We start from the raw sequence: 15,689 nt of genomic DNA on the forward strand, positions 1-15,689 counted from the left end.
CTCCCCCATAAACAAGGCTTGTTGTACAATGAAAATTCCTGTTTAACTTTATCCAGCTCCTTGCATCTTTAAGATGCAATCTGTGACTTTTAATCCCCAACATCCCCCAGTGGTAGCATGGTCAATGAGCAGGCCATATTTACAGGAGAATGGAGATCAAAGGACAGGTCATGGACATAGATATATACTTCACATACATTCATAGGGCTGGGGCTCTCCAGTCTTAATGTGTTTTTAGGCCAAGACTTCCTGGCTCATATGCAATACTGCCTGTTTCACTTTTGGAGATGAATGGTGCAATGGACATTCCATGGGTGAAAATCTATGGATCTGGTATAATAGATTTTAAACTTCTAAGTTTTCTTGCATAAATGGGACAGTTTAGGCTTGTGTTACTGCAATCTTAAAGTTAGAATGGCATGAAAGCTTCAAGAAGTATTCACAGGTATAATTTAATTTTTAACTGAATTCACAAGAACAGTTTGAAAAATTAAAACTTATTATCTTGAAAAAAATTAGAATTTCAAAATTGTTTTTAATTTAAAGAGTTTGAAATGGACCAATATTTATTTTTCCAAATATATTCATGAAAATTTTAGAGAGTTTTTAAACAAAAAATATTACTGAGATATTTCATTTACCAAACTCCCAGTTTCTTCAGATCCTCAGCAGCATTGACTTACAGCAGGGTCAGGGAGCCACAACCAGCTTGTTAGTGGCTGATGACCTCTGTGAGTCCCAGCGCATCTTGGATACAGATGAGAATCTGGCTTAGGAATGTTTGCCAAAACAGTGCATTTTTAATGCCTATTGTATAATATTTGCCTAAAGTGATTTTTGAATTTGTAAGTATTTCTACTCGAAATTTGATTCAAAAGTTACAATAATCCATCTAGAGAACAGAAACATAGCAAGTGACCCATGTGCACAGAAAAAACAAGGTTTCATGACCAGTCCATAGGATCATTCAAGGGAATTTCCAAAAATAAACAAATTTATAGAAATTGTGACCTGACTGTGGAAAAATTGTATGAAATAAAATTGTTATATTTAACAAATACATAATTTGGTCTCAATAGTTTGGCAAGATATAATTCTGGTTGAGATATTAACCACAGAACTCAAGAACTAAATTTTGCTTTCAGTCACACAAGTGTAAATCTGGTTGTGTAAACAGATGGTGGGTGTTTGTAGAAACCATAACTTTTCCCTTTCTAAACAAATGCCTGGACAAACAGTATGCATTTGCATGCCAGGATGAAGAAAAGTTCAGTGCGTTCAAGTGTGGGAAATACTCATTCACTTTCTGTTCATGGATAATGAATCACAAACCAGTTCAGAATTATTCAATTTTCAAAGGCAGAATTTGAACCAATTTCTGATTGATAGTATGGAAAGAAGTTCCATTGGCTCTATCACATATCTTTCTGTAGTTTCGGGGTTCTTGATGAATATTCTAGTTCATATTAATTTTTTGAGCATTAAAATAAACTGTATGAAAAAGATGCAATAGGGATAACATTTTTACAGGAATGTAAGGGAGCACACACCTGTGGACCATTGAAAAATCAAGCATTTTTATGCGTAAGTCTGGTTATTGTATGCACACCCACCAATTTACATGCACAGTTATCTAATTTGTACATGACATGGCTGGTCTGCAGGCATAAATGCAGAGCTTTCTGTGTGTAATCAGTGTGAGTGTTCCCCTAGGCTGAAAATTTTGCTTTTAAATGGATAGATGGTAAATACTATGCCACAAAATAATTTATATTTCCTTAATCAATACTGAGCAATAAATAGTGACAAATTTATTTTTATGTTACTTTTATTTGAAAAAGAATAACAATCCAGTTCATTTTTCTTAATCCAAATAATGATAAATGGACACATTTTATACTAATTTCAACCTCCCTTTAAAGCCATACTTAATGACAAATGGAAGAGAAATCTTTGTTAAAACACATGACTATGAGTCATCAGATTGGAGTTGCATTTCTGGTTCTGTCTCAAAATGCATGTATGACCTTGGGTAAATTCACTTAGGGCTGGATTTTTAAAGGTATTTAGGCACTGAAGTATGCAGATAGGCTCATACCCTCTCTCTTCCACAGCTTCCTTATCTGAAATTATAATAAACACTACTTATTATTTCACAGTGGTATTGGGAGGCTTAATTAATTAATGTTTGTGAAATAGTTTGAGATCTGCTGTTGGCATGGCGCACAATAAAGTACAGGTAGTAACTAAAGAGAAAAAGTCAAATGACAGAGTCCCATTCAAGTACATCCCATAATGGCAAACAGCTAAAAAGTGACACATTTTAAAAGTGCTTGTGCATAAATGCTGGAAGTCTCAATACTAAGATGGATCAACTTATGTGCCTGGTATTAAATAAGGATATTGATATAAATGGCATCTGTGATAAATGAAGTGTGGGATCTCCCTCTTATGAACACCCAGCCAGCCAGTTAGCTATAAAGTCCCGCTTGGTGGCTGTTTTCTGCTTGCTTTACCTGTAAAGGGTTAAAAAGTCCCCCAGGTAAAGAAAAGGGAGTGAGCACCTTCCAATGCAAAGGCTAGAACTTTTTAAAATGGGGGTGGGGAAAACTTGCCCTTTGCTTCTCTGTTCTTTCTGGCTGAGGAGGTAAGCAGCTGAACGCTGTGTAAAGTTTGGACCAGGTATGAAAATTCATCATCCATACCTAGAAGGATTAATTGGGACAAAGAATGTTTACATAGATGTGATTAGGGTTATTTCTTTTATTTTTTCTAAGGCTTGTGGACTTCTCTGTACTAACCCCAGATGCGTTTGTTTGCTTGTAATCTTTAAGTTGAACCCCCAAGAAAGGTATTTTGGGTGCTTCATTTTTGGAATTACTCTTTTAAAATCTAGCAAAAGCTTAAGTTCCAGATGTATTTTCTTTGTTTTTGTTTTTAATAAAATGTATCTTTTTTAAGAACCTGATTGGTTTTGTGTCCTAAAAGGTCGGTGCATATGTTTTTCAATTAGCTGGTGGCAACAGCTGGGTTTCCTTTTTGTTTGTGTTTTTCTCGGCTTCCCTGAGGGAGGAGTGGAAAAGCCGAGGGGCCTCAGGGAAAACTTCCCAAGTTAGTTTTTCCAGGATTTGCAAGAGACAGTTTTTCACTGGGGTGGTCACAAGCCAAAGTCAGAGAAAAGCTGTAATGTTGGGGGTTTAATACAAGCCTGGAGTGGCAATTATTAATTTTTAAAATCCTGGTGGGCCCCCACCTTCTGCACTCGAAGTGCCAGAGTAGGGAATCAGCCTTGACAGCATCACAGAAATTTGGTGGAACAATGACAACCAATGGGACATAGTAATACCAGGGTACAAAATATATAGGAATGACAGAGTAGGTCATGTTGATTGCAGAGTGGCACTATATGTGAAATAAAACATAGAGACAAATATAGTAAAAATCTTAAATGACTCAAACTGTACCATAGAATCACTTTGGATAGAAATTCCATGAATAATAAGAGTATAGCAGTAGAAATATACTACCAACCAATGGACCAGGCTGGTGATGGTGACTGTGAAATGCTTCAGGAGATTATAGATGCTATAAAAATGGAAAACTCAATAATAATGGGGGATTTCAACAATCCCCATATTGACTGGGTACATGTCATCTCAGGATGGGCTGCAGAGATATAATTTCTAGACATCAGAAATGACTGCTTCTTGGAGCAGCTAATCCTGGAACCCACAAGGGGAGAGCCAATTCTTGATTTAGTCCTAAATGGAGCACAGGATTTGGTTCAAGAGGTGAATATAGCTGAACCTCTTGGTAATAGTGATCATAATATAGTTACATTTAACATCTTTTGGCGGGGGGGGGGGAAGGGGTAAATACCAATGAAGCCCACCACAGAAACATTTAACTTCAGAAAGGGGAACTACACAAAAACTAGGAAGCTATTTAAATGGAAATTTAAAGGAACAGTCACATGAAGTTTAAAACAAACAAAAGGAAGTACTTCTTCACACAATGCACAGTCAACCTGTGGAACTTGTTGCCAGAGGATGTTGTATAACTGGGTTGAAAAAAGAATCATAAGTTCATAGAGTTTATTGTCATCAATGGTTATTAGCCAAGATTATCAGGGAATCAGTCCCTGCTCTGGGTGTCCTTCCGCCTCTGACTACCAGACGGTGGGATCTGATGACAAGAGATGGATCATTCAATAATTGCCCTGTTCTGTTTATTTCTCTGAAGCACCTGGCATTGGCCACTGTTGGAAGACAAGATACTGCGCTAGATGGATCATTGATCTGATTCAGTATGGCTGTTCTTCTGTTCTTAAAATGGATTTGAAAGCGGAATGATACAAAAAACAAACAAACGAAAAACCTCCCAATAACATATTTAAAAATTCTCTAAAATATTTGTAAAAAATATTTCTTCTGCATTTTATGTCAAATATAACATACAGAATTCATGTTGGGGTAGCTTTCTTTTTTAATAATGGTTTTATTGATATTTGTTTGGAATGATTTGCATAATTCACTTGTGACTTCACCACTCATGATTAATATGCCATCCAACGTAAAACTAATAAAAAATGTTATACCACACTACAATACCATCAGGTATTTTTTCTCTCACTGAATAAATTACTTATATATACTTCTACTTTGATATATTAATATATTCTATAATTTCATTTTTAAAACTATTTAAGAGAACATTAATGTTGTACTGGTAAACCCTCAAAAGTCAGCAAATGACTCATGGTTTCATGTACAAGCTTAACTCTACCCCACTGGATCAATTAATTACAATATAGTCTCTAATTACATGGTCACATGCTGTTTCTCAGATTATGCAATATAATAACATATTATTTTCTATTACCTTAAATGAAACATGTAGCATTTTGCAGTACTTTGTATAGGACATATATTTAAATAGCTGACATTTTTTCAAAACTTACTATAAAGTGAAATAATGTGAAATAATACTAAAGATTGCTGGCATATATAACCTACTGACTTTACAGTTATCTTCTCAGTCGCCTGCCTCATTTCTTGAATTGCATCCAAAAAAGGCTATGCTATACAGATAAATTAGTGATCTAGTTAACTGCCTCATACCTAAATTAACCCAAGGAATTCTGTGTTGTTTGTTGACAAAATTTGTATGGTACATGACTAAATTATTATAATACATACATTTGAGAGAAAATGCCAAAATAATCAAAATGTCTAAGACTCCACTTTTCCCCTATGACCCAGATATTTTGTACCCCTCCAGCAGAGCAAAGCAACTGGAAATCTTGGTTTAACTTGCTACCCCAGGGGTTCATCTTGGGTGCTGTAAAGCCAACATAACCAGCTCTGTTATCCTATCCTGAATTCCTTGTAGCCTCATGCATCTAGGTATAATGACCATCCCTACAAGTGATCTAAATTCTGCTATGGGCTTAATCAGTCCCTCACTAGCTCCACTGTCAATTAGCCACAAAGATGACATCCAGCTGGGCCTGCCTAGGGAAACTGGTTCGAAGTCCATAAAGATATACTAGATATCATGACACTGAAAATAGAGTAGGTATAAAATAAAGGAAAATCAAAAAAAGAAAGACATTATACATATGCACCTAAGGACGCATAAAATATTGCATGGTATTATCTACAATATATGTGTGTGTATAGATTTTATATAGTGTCCGTGCATCTGTATGTCTGCGTATACAGACACACACACACAAACACACACAAACCCTGAGTTCCTTACCTGTCTTATGTGCACTAATCCATCTCCCCAGGAATTTATGCTAACATTCCAAACCTCTAAGAAATGTCAAACAGCAGCCACTTTAAAAATCAACCTATCACAGAAGTGTTTTTTCGTTCTCTCTTTAAATGTGGAATTTTCTTCCAATATCACACTGGCCTAAGACCCATGATGGGCAAGATTCAGTCCCATTCCAGTAATAGCTTTTCTATACATAAAAACAAAACAGTTTAAAAGTCTATCATCCTTCAGTCCTTCCAGATTTAGAAACAAGAACTTAATGACAGTGTGAAGGAAACACTCCCATCTTCCTTGCGGGAAGCAGCACTCACTTCTCTTCCTGGAAGGATCCAGGATAATAAGTTATAACACAAGACTGGTCTCAGATATAGACAAGTTGTGTGTGTGTGTGTGTGTGTGTGTGTGTGTGAGAGAGAGAGAGAGAGAGAGAGAGATGTAAGCATCGTATATGAGTATGTATAAAAAGTAATAATAAATGCATGCAGAAGTTAATTTATTTTTCTAAATCTGTATATGCACTGCATGCTGCTTTTTAACCAACGTTTTGGAGATAAGACCAATTCAACATTGTTGATCAAATAAATGTTGCGATTGACCTAGTTTGAAAAAAGATGAATTGCCAAGCAGTTCCTATCTCCATTAATGGGTTAATAATTTTAGTATGCTATTCTTTTTTGAAAAGGCTTATTTAAATGTTTATCAGTTGTGCAAAGTGGAGCAGCACTGGAGATTCACAAGGGAGAACTGATCATTGCCTATGCATGGAAGCGTTGTAGGAAGATTAAAATAACATTGAGTATATTCTGTAAATGAAGGAGAGAACTAAAAGAAGCCTCCAGAGTCCATTATAAATTTTAATAATACATCAAGGTAATGTAACTGAATAACCGATCTCTGAGGGAAGAAACACAACATTTGGCTAATATTACAATTTAAATTATGAAAACAAAAAGAGCTTTTAGTTAATCTTGTCTTTCTGCTTTTATTCTTGAGGCTTTTTTTTATTTTCCCTGAATCCAAAACACCATGTAAACAAATAAAAGTACGGGAGAAAATAAACAGTTTGGCATCTCAGTAGATTAATTAATGCGCTTCAGCCTTGGCACCAGTAGGCGAAAATTATGTGCATAAATAATATCACTAATTAAAAAGATGCAGATTAACATGCAAATAATGTTAATGAGGATCTGCAATTCCAGAGTGGATTCGCATAACATCAACAATTTAATGGGTTGGAAGGCTTGTGTTTGCATTACATTAATAAATTTCAAAGACCTTGCATAAAGAAGTTCTGTTGGAGCCTCTGTTTCCCACTTGTGAGTTGTAAATTCTGTGGGCAGTAGCAAACGCTCATCGGCAGATGCCAAAGTCATTATCTCAAAGACTGTTGAGATGGTGCCATGTGCCAGTGTGACCAGCTGTTGGGAACTGGGCAGTAGGCACTGCACTGTGCCAATTATTCATATTATTTGGGTAGTCTTGATATTTATTTAAACTGATTAATATTTTGTGCTCTACATCTTGATCTGGAGGGAAATCATTTTAAGCAAGCAAAGTTTTAAAAAATCTTATTAGCCTTTGATGTGTCATGGATGGTTGAATGCATAATGGAATTGATTAAGCAGACATAATTTTTAACCATAGGCAAAAACAATATAAGATGTCTTTAATGATGTCATATAATGTTGAAATAAAATATCACAGCATTACATTCCAAATGAATAATCATAACCCAGATATTTGTAAAAAATGAGAAATGTTACACTGCAGAATCCTTTTTTTCTGTTGAACTGGGGAATATTCCTCTGAGGACGCTTCTTACATAAAGAGCAAAGGTTAGGAAAGATTAGCGCAAACTCATTTTTTAAATGCCATGTAACTCTTCATTAATTTCCTCTTCCCACTTCTTTGCTAATCACCCAATCCAGGCCTAAGCATTCCGGTGTAGCCCTGAAAATATCATGACATACTGGTCACTGTGAATGCATGCAGTGAAACATCTATAACATAAAACTGCCCATTTTCTGTAGTATGAAGTCCAATTTAAATGCTATTTAGACTTCACATGGTTGTCTTCTTTTTTCCTTATGAGGGAGCTTTACTGATTTTAGAGCTGGAAGCAGATCAAAAGTTGAGCCACCCAGAATCTTTTTTGACAATGTGTAAAAGTTTTCAATTGCAGTTTTTTACATTTGTGCCCTCTTCAGCAAGAACTGGAAACACCGTTATCAATTACTTAATCTATTTTACAGTACTTTCAAGACGACAAACATTTTGGAAGAAGAAGAAGAAGAAGTAGAAGTAAGTCACATACAGGCAAATATTCAACCATAAATGTGTCTGTATATATGGGCATTATGCTCTGTGGGTACCTCTGTGCACAAAAGATATGTTTCTCACACTTTGTGATAAGGGTGCTGTAAGTACAGTGCAATTAAATTGCAGTTGCAGTGCAGATATGGCAATTTCCTGCAATATCCTTGAAAAAAAATCTTGAATTAATTTTCAGTATCTTTGGAGTCCATTGAACTAAATGAAAAGGTTATGTATTATCGTGGGCTGGTATTGTCTATAATCTCTAAGAGGGCAGGGAGCAAAATTATATGAACCCTGAGAAGTCTTATGAACTTCTTAGACCTGTACTGAACTATGTGCCAGACAAGAATGGGCTTTTGGGATAGATAGTGTCAAGTAATTTGCTTGGGGAATCTCTAGAGCAAAGTGAATACAAATTGCCCACTGCTAGTTATGCAAAACCCAGCCTTTTTAAGCTATGACCAGAGGAGAGGACCTTTATCTGCAGATTATCTGGTCCTGGAGTCTGAAGGTCAAAGGTTCAAGCTGTATAAAGGAAAGACTAACCTATTCATGGCACCTTAAGAGACTAACAAATTTATTTGAGCATAAACTTTCGTGGGCTACAGCCCACTTCATCAGATGCATAGACTGGGACATACGGCAAAAAGATATTTATACATACAGAGAACATGAAAAGGTGGAAATAGCCATACCAACTGTAAGAGGCCAATCAATTGAGATGAGCTATTATCAGCAGGAGAAAAACAACAACTTTTGAAGTGATAATCGAGATGACCCATAGAAGGTGTGAGGATACTTAACATGGGGAAATAGATTCAATTAGAATCTTGACAGTTATGCTTTTTGGTTTACGTGTAATTATCACTAATTCATTTACAGCTCGCTATATAACTTAATAATAGTGTAAACGCAAATGTTGTTAATATATCATGATTCTAATAGTACATATATTAAGAAGAAAACAAAAAGGGCAATAGTTATATATGAATTAGTGGTAATTATATTTTGAAAAGCAAAACCATAGCATTATTAGACTGTAATTGCAATGTAATTACACTGTAATTGCAGTACTCACTAAAATGTGCTAAATATCTCACATGTATACACATATTTTAAATGGTTGAACACTTGAGTTCACTCATGTGTGAGTTTTATAGGAATGTAGTTAACTTTTCCTCATGTACAAATGTTAGACTATTTAAGGTGCATGTGCAGATTTTAGAATTTTTCCAGCATGCAAGTGTTTGCACAGGGAAAATGGAGTGCACAAGTATGTATACACATAAGAGATACTATCCTTTATAGTAGACCTTAATCGTGATACATTAATTTTTCAAGCTGAAAAATGAGGAAATAACACTAACCTATCTATTGAGAATGTTATGATGATTACTCATGTTTAGAAAGCATGTTACATATGAACAAGTACTAAATATTATTCAGTACAGACTGAACAAGTACTAAATATTATTTATTCAGGTTGAATCTCTGAAGATTTTGACATAGCGCTTTTGACTCTTACTCTTTTGCCTGGTGCTTCAGGCACTGGCCTGTGAAGTATGCGACCCCCCCGTAGTGGGCAGGGACATGGCACGTCTCTACCAATGGGGAGGCAATAACTGTGTGCACTAGCGGGGGAGTGGAATCCAATATGAAACACAGAGGGGCTGGAGTTGTTGCTGCTGCACCTAGGATCAGCCTGAAGCCAGGGTGATAGCTCCACCTCCTATCCCTCCACCTCCTCCCATTCAAGATGCACCTCCACTATCTCTGTTCAAAGACACTTGCATGCCTAACTCCCATTGAACTCAATGAGAGTAAGCACCTAGGTGCAACTGAAAATCCCACTAGGCACATACCTACATCTTTAGGTGCCTAAATACCTTTAAAATCTGGCCCTAACTTAACTGATTTCAGTGCAGCTAGCTTGCTTCTGAGCAGCTCCAACAGCACAGGGCATTCTAGCACCAGCCTAACACATTATCAATTCAAAGGGAAAATGTTGTCCACAAGCCCAGGACCACTTTCTGTTGCACATGTGGGGTATATCTTCACTAGAGGTTTTGAGTTTTTTTAACTCAGTTTAAGTGATTGCCAATTAACACAAGTTAACAAATATATTCATATGTGCTAGTCAGAACAATACACAAACATGTTCCAAGGCACAACTAATGTGTGTGATTTACCCTAAGTTGAGCTCTCCAGTGTCCAGACTAACATATATCAATGTGTTTCCTACCTCAAATTAATTGGCAATGAGTTAGCTACTCAAGTTAAAGAGAAAAAAAACCCTCTAGTGTACACAAACCCTTGGTTTCCCTTGTTGGTCTCTGCAGTGAGTTAGCAGTGGTCCTTCCCCCTCTGGGTCAGTGGGAGGCCACTCAGCCTCACTACGTCACTAGGCATCACCCACTGTTAGGGAATTAGCTGGGGAACACACAGTCTGTGCCTCTGGCTGACCGTCCAGGCTGAGCAGCATCAGTTGGGGTCTCTAGCCTGCAATCAGGGCAGAGGAGCAAATAGTTACAGCGCCCAGCCCTTAGTCAGGGTGAGACAGTAAGCATTCAGTGGCTAGGGCCTGTACTCGGGGCTGAGTAGCCAAAAAACAGTTATTAGCAGTCCAGGTAGGGCATCAAAGTGCCAGTGGCTCGGGCCTGTACTCAGGGCCAAGCAACAAGAGGATCAAGCTTCCTAACTCTGACAGACAGATGGTGAACACAGGCTCCTTGGCCTAAAGAGGGGGACTGGCACCCCAGGGGTGAAGTGGCAGGTGTAGGGGCACACAGGCCCACTCGACTCCACTAATCCCAGCCCTAGGCCCTAACAATGGAAGAGTGGTCTGCCACTGAGTCAGCGGGAATTCCAGCTGCAACATGCTGACCCGGTCTCTTGCAGCAAAAACTAGGGTCAGCTGCCCCGGGCCACTTCTTCCCCTCCCCTCAGGGTGTACCTGAATCCAGAGGGGATCCTCCAGTTCAACAGGATAAATCGCCCATTGTAATTCCAGCAACTTCTCCGTGACTTGTCAGCGAGTCGCTCCAGCAACTCTAGACAGTCCTTAATTCCCCAGGGTCTGCTGCAGTCTCCCAGCTCCAGAGCAGGCAGGAGGCATCTGGTTCCTTTGGCAGCTGCAGCCCAACTGATCTATAGGACCTACCCTTTATACTTCCTGTTCTGCTTTTTGACTTCCGGTGGAAGGGGTGAGCACAGCCTGCCTCTGCCCACCAAGTTTCACAGAATGTTCTCTCCTTCTCTGGATCAATGGAAGACCACTCCACCTCACTACACACATGCACCTCTTAAGTCCAGTTCTAAGTCTCTTGGCTCCCTTCCAGGCAAGACAGAAAGTCGACGTTGGCATTATCCCTACCTGCCCTGTGTTGGATGGTGAAGACATATTGCATGAGGGTGAGACATCCTCTCATCAATCTGGCATTGGTATTTTTCATGGTATTCAGCCATTTTAAGAGTGCGTGGTCTGTGATCAGTACAAAATGGGCCCTGAGTGGATAATATCTGAGGGCATCAATAGCCCATTTAACAGCGAGGGCCTCCTTTTCTATAACAGAATAGTTATATTCTCGGGGGAAGAGTTTCCGACTGATATAGAAGATGGGATGCCTTTCTCCATCCATCTCTTGGGAGAGAACTGCCCCGAGCCCCACCTCTGAAGCATCCGTTTGGACCAGGAACTCCTGGTTGAAATCGGGGCTGAAGAGCACAGATTCCTGACACAGGCTTTCAATGAGGGCTCAGAATGCATCCTCACATTCTGCCAACCAACACACCCAGTGGGGGCTGTCCTTCGTTAAGAAAGCTGTGAGGGGTGCTGCAATAGAGGCAAACTGGGGGACAAAGCATCAGTGATACCCAGCTAAGCCCAGAAACTGTTGTACCTATCGCTTTGTAGTGGGTGCTGGGCAGGTCTGCAGAGCTTGGTATTTCCCTAGGGGGACGAGCACAAGGCCTTGCCCCAGAGTGTAACCCAGATATGTAGTCTCCTACCACCGATCTGGCATTTCTTTGGGTTGGCAATGAGGCCAGCATCCCGGATGGTCTGAAGGACACCGGCCATCTGGTTTAAATGATCTTCCCAAAGGTGAGTGTAGATCACTACATCATTTAGATAGACCACCGCATATATCGTATGGGGACTGAGGAGATGATCCATCAGGCTCTGGAAGGTGGTCAGGGCTCCATGGAGGCTGAAGGGCTTCCTGGTGAAGTGGAATAACCCAGTCAGAGTGACTGTCTTCTCCCTGTAACCTTAATCTAAGGGGATTTGCCAGTACCCTTTTGTGAGGTCAAGTGTTTAATGTATCTGGTTGTTCTGAGATGGCCAAGGAGCTCATCAATCCAGGGCATTGGATAGGCTGGGGGTCAGCAACCTTCCAGAAGTGGTGTGCCAAGTTCACTGTATTTTAAGGTTTCCCGTGCCAGTAATACATTTTAACATTTGTAGAAGGTCTCTCTTTATATCTATATAATATAAATAAACTATTGTTGTATTAAAAGTAAATAAAGTTTTAAAAATATTTAAGAAGCTTCATTTAAAATAAAAATAATATACAGATCTTATCAATTTAGTGTGATCCTTGCCTAGGATCCTTGTCTGGGGTTCCAGCCACCAACCCCACTCAGTCCGCTGCTGGTCTGGGGTCCAGCCGCTGGTCCTGCTCAGTCCACTGCCAGTCTGGGGTTCCATTTACTCAGATGGCAGTGGGCTGAGTGGGCCGGTGGCAGGCTGAGCAGGACCAGCGGGGGGCTGAGTGGCTCAGTCTGCTGCCAGTCTGGGGTGCCAGTAGCACTCAGCCTGCTGCCGGCCTGGGGTTTCAACTGCCAGCCCCTTGCCAGTTGGGGTCCCAGCCTCCGGCCCCACTCAGCCTTCTGCCGGCTTGGGTGAGCAGAACCCCAGGCTGGTAGTGGGCTGAGGGGGACCAGCGGCCAGGATCCCGGCTGGCAGGAGATGGCGGACAGAACCCCAGACTGCAGCAGGCTGAGTGGGGCTGATGGCTGAAACCCCAGTCAAGGATCTCAGCCCCACTCAGCCTGTTGCAGGAACTTCTTCCAGGAGCTCTGAAGGTGGTGTTGAATCGTGGATTCATCAGAGGGTTCCTCTTGGGGTTTCTCAGCTTTCCCGTCTCCTTCCCCAACGAGGTCTTGGTCCATGGTTACCTGGATGGGGGATGTCTTGTGACCCATAGTCTGAAGCAGCTTGGCATACCCTGGCCAGTTTCATCCAATGACGACCAGATAGGTGAGAGTGTGAGCCAACCCCACGGTTATAACATGCGTCAGTCTTTTTATGGTCAGAGAGATCTGGATGCTGAGGTACGACTTTACATACCTATGTATACACTGGAGCTGTATCTCTCCACCCACTTGTGTGGGGTCAGGGGCAAACTCTTGGCAGAAAAGGGTTTGTACACAGCCTGAGTCTATGAGGACTGTGACCTGTTTGTGCCCAAGTTCCACAGCAGTTGTTAGTTTTGGGGTGGACTGTCGGTGAGGACGAAACTCTCTGGTCTAGATTTGGCCAAAGCTACAGTCCATCTTGGGGCATTTGTGTTATAAGTGTCCAAATCGACTGCAGGAGAAGCAGGGTCCCACCATCAGTCGGCCTGGCCTGGGGATCCCCTCCATGGAGGGACTGGATTTATAATCTCGACACTTCTTGTCAGAGCCATTGGAATGCCACATGGGTTTAGGTTGCCGAGGGGAGTCATTGGCCCCGGCATCAGGAGTTTGGAATCCAGGCTGTCATTCGGCCTTGGGCCTGGGCTGCATCATCAGGCCAGAGAGCATCGAACCAGATGTCAAGAAGTCCTCCATTAAGGTGACAGTCACACTAAGTGTGGTGGATCAGTGCCAGAGAACCCAAGCCCTCCCCTGGAAGTACTCAAGCCCTCCCATGAGAGTACATGGATAAACTGCTGTAGAGTGATCTGTTCAGTAAGCTTGCTGGCCGAGTATTGCTCAGGGTGTAGCCACTGCCAACAGAGGTCCTTTATCTCCTGCTCTACAACCTGTGGCTGGGCCCCCGGTGGGTAGGTTTTAGTCCAAAATCGCTGGTGGAAGGTCTCTGGCATGATGTCTAAGGCATCCATAGTCTCATGCCTCATCGATTTGGAGCCTCCCGATAGGCGGTCTGGGCTTCCCCCATCAGGTAGGAGAACAAGAGGGTGACCCCCTGCTCTGGGAGCCACTCGGTGACCACCGCGACCTGCTCGAAGGTCACAAGGAATGCTTCAGGGTCACCAGCAGGTCTCATCTTGGAAAGGCGTATGGGCAACAGGGAAGCAGGGTGATTCATCGCATCCCCTTGGGTTTTCCCACTGGGTCTGGGCAGCAGGGTTGCAAGCTGTTGGAGACACTGTTGCTGCTGCTCCTAGTATGGGGCCCCCAGCTCCCAGAGCAGCTGCTGTTGTTGGGCCCCCAGCTACTGCACCAGTTGTTGCTGGAGTTGTGACGCCTGCTGCTGTTGCTGGCTCTCAGACAGATACTTAAGGAGCTTGTTGAGATTTATCTCTCCCACTTGGGATAGCCAAGGTGTGGCTTGTACAAGACACCTTACTGCAAGAGTTGGATTGCTGCCCACATTCTCCTCCTTTGGGTCAGTTGGAGGCCACTCCACTTCACCATGTCGGTGGGCATCATCCATGGTTAGGGAATTAGCTGGGCAACACACAGGCTGTGGCTCTGGCTGACCATCCAAGCCAAACAGTAGTCAGCTGGGATCTCTAGCCTGCAATCAAGGCACGGGAGAAAATACATATGGGGCACAGCTCTTAGTCATGGCAGGGCAATAAACAGTCAGTGGCTCCGGCCTGTACTCCTAACTCTGGCAGATGGCTAATGAATGCAGGCTCCTTGGCCTAAAGAGGGGGGCTGCCACCCCAGTGCCCACCTGACTCCACTGCGTCCCAGCCCAGGGCCCTAAAAGTGGTGGAGTGGTCTGCCACTGGGTCCGTGGGGATTACAGCCACAACATGCTGACCCAGTCCCCGGCAGCAAAGCAACCAGACTAGGGTTGGCTGCCCCTGGGCCACTTCCTCCCCTCCCCTTTGGGTGTACCTGGATCCAAAGGGGTCCTCCAGTTCATTGGGATAGAAGGCCCATAGTAGTCCCAGTAACTCCTCTGTGGCTTGGTCAGCAGGTGGCTCCAGCAGGTCTGGCCATTCCTTAGTTCTCCAGCGTCTGCTGTAGTCTCCCAGCTCTGGAGCAAGCAGGAGGCATCTGGCTTCTTCAGCAGCTGCAGCCCAACTGAGTTCCAGAACTCACTCTTTATACTTCCTATTCTGCCCTCAGGTAGCAGGGGTGAGCACAGCCTGGCTCTGCCCACCAGAGTTCATAGAGTGATTCCTCCCCCTCTGGCTCAGTGGGAGGTAATTCCACCTCTCTACAGTCTCCCATCTGATTAGTAGCTAATCCTAATATTGCATAACTTTTGTGAACTGACAAATTCACAGCTGGAGATAACATGTTTGCCACAAAAGTTAATAACAAAGTTCATTTGTTGTGCTATTCGTTGTGTTTTATACATGGGTATATAGAGATTAAAAGAAAGCACCATGGAGAAAAATAGA

Source organism: Chelonoidis abingdonii, chromosome 2 (genome assembly GCF_003597395.2).
Source record: "Chelonoidis abingdonii isolate Lonesome George chromosome 2, CheloAbing_2.0, whole genome shotgun sequence".
Lineage (NCBI taxonomy): Eukaryota > Metazoa > Chordata > Testudines > Testudinidae > Chelonoidis > Chelonoidis abingdonii.